The sequence below is a fragment of the Psammomys obesus genome, unplaced genomic scaffold (genome assembly GCF_907164565.1).
Source record: "Psammomys obesus unplaced genomic scaffold, mPsaObe1.curated_primary_1811, whole genome shotgun sequence".
NCBI classification, from domain to species: Eukaryota; Metazoa; Chordata; class Mammalia; order Rodentia; family Muridae; genus Psammomys; species Psammomys obesus.
This window is the reverse complement of record NW_026594216.1, coordinates 2,466,509-2,468,786: the sequence shown is the minus strand read 5'-3', so window position 1 is coordinate 2,468,786 and position 2,278 is coordinate 2,466,509. Positions and strand designations below refer to the sequence as shown.

The 2,278-nt window shown below is 40.3% G+C and overlaps 1 protein-coding gene across 2 annotated transcripts in view; it reads right to left on the bottom strand.

Annotated features, from left to right (window-relative positions):
• Wdr47 (WD repeat domain 47) overlaps positions 1–2,278 on the bottom strand; it is a 55,835-nt gene that overhangs the window by 20,189 nt on the left and 33,368 nt on the right. The gene's annotated exons all lie outside the window — the stretch shown is intronic.

Genomic DNA, 2,278 nt, shown 5'->3' with positions numbered 1-2,278 from the left:
GGGGGGGGGAGAACACATGCCTCAGCGTGCTTGCAGAGGCCAAAAGCCAACTTGCAGAAGTTGGTTCTCTCTTCCACCATGTGGGTCTTAGGGACTGAAGTGAGGTCATCAGGTGTGACAGCAGGGGCTTTTTCCCCCTTTTAAGCTATCACACAAGTCCAATAGCCTATGGATTTCTACAGCATACATTGCGTTTAATGTAATTTTAAGCTCTAATTACCAAAGAAATTGAAAACAATTGTTTAACAACAAATATACTCTAGCCAGGCCTGGTAGCTCAAGCCTATGATTCCAGCAGTTGGAAGACAAGAAACAGACAGATTGCTGTGAATTTAATCCTAGTCTACATAGCAGGTGCTAGGCCAACCAGGGTACAGGCTAGACCCTCTCTCACAAAACTAAAACCACAAAAGCAACAACTAACAACAAAACAATAAATATGCTCCAAACTGAAACTAACTAACTTTATTTCTACTTCTGTTTGTGTCTAAAGGATGAGCTCTCCTGAGTAATCTATTTCTAAGGGAGCACATCAATAACTACTGAAGATCATAGACCCTTTTGATACTGTATCATCTAATTCATTGCGGGCTATCTTTTTTGGAAAGTCAAATAGCAGCCATGATTCTCTGGGCATGAAGAAGATATCCTAAACCAACAAGTAGCAACTCATCGAATTAGGACCATTCTGACAGGCAGTAGCTTGATCCAAGATGGGAAGAAAACACTGCCTAGGGCTGGAGAGATGGCTCAGCAGTTAGAAGCACTGGCTGTTCTTCCAAAGGACCCTGGTTCAATTCCCAGTACCCACATGTCAGCTTACAACTATCTAAACTCCAGCTCCAGGGATCCTATGCCCCCTTCTGAGCTGCTTGGTCACCAGGCATTCATGTGGTACGCATATTTACACATACATGTGGCAAAACATTCATACACATAAAATAAATGTTTAAAATAAATACATAATAGAAACACACTTTTTAAAAAGAAAGAACTCCCCAATGTGAATGCTCAGCAGCCCACTTGGACTGTGAGACCATCATCATCATAAGCACTCCCTGCGTGAAGATTTGATGGCACTCAAGAGTCAAGCACATCACTTCTAACATTGATGAACATGAAGAACTGAGTCACCACTGGAACTGCCTAACCATAATTGTGATAGCCACCAGCTATCACAAAGCACTTTTCCAACATGCCAGAACTGGTCTAAGTACATACACATATGTATTTGATAGAGACACATAATCTTTCTACAACCTCTGCTTATTTAAATACATATATTTTGGTTTCTTGTTTTTTTTATAACTTTTTTATGTTAATTGGTGTTCTGACTGCATGTATGTCTGTGTGAAGGTGTTGGATCCTCTGGAATAGGATACAGACAATTGAGCTGCTTTGCAGATTCTGGGAGTTGAACCCAAGTCCTCTGGAAGAGCAGCCAGTGCCCTTAATCACTGAGCCATCTATCCAGCCCTTGGTTTCTTGATTTTTAAAAACATATATACATATATACAAATGAATATTCAATAATTAAAAACAGTTAATAGCTTAAGGAAAAAATTTAAGAAGGAATCATTTTAATATACTGAATCTAAAAGAATGTACAGATTGTTGTTTGTTTTTGTTTTTTTAAGGCAGTCTCATTTTGTTGGCCGGCCTGTTCTCCTAGGCTCAAATGAGTATTCCACCCTGGTCTCCCAAATAGCTAGAACAACAAATATCTGTCACTATGCCTGGCTAAATCTGAAGGTTTCAAAATCTGTAACTATAAATTACAAACTATGGTATGTGTTCACAGTGTGCCATAAACAGGTTAACTCATTTACTCTACGGCACTCAGGGAAAGTGGACGAGCAAACAAACTAAGCAGAGAGCTGGAGTTGAGCCTGGTGATCTCAAAACTTGGGAAACAGAAGCAGGTGGATCTCTGTGAGTCTGAGGCCAGCCTAGTCTACAAAGCAAGTTCAGAACAGCCAAGGTTACACACAGAGTCTTGAAAAATGAAAGCAAAAACAAAAAAATAAAAGTAGGGAGCTGGAGAGATGGCTCAGCAGTTAAAAGCAGTGACTGCTCTTCCAGAGGCCCTCTATATATATGGTAGCTCACAACTGTCTGTAGCTCCAGTTCCAGGGGATCCAGTGACTTCTGGCCTCTGTGAGCACCAGGCATTCACACAGTGCACAGACATATGACATACACAGAGACAGTCCAGTACGTTAGAATAGAATAGAAAGAAAGAAAGAAAGAAAGAAAGAAAGAAAGAAAGAAAGAAAGA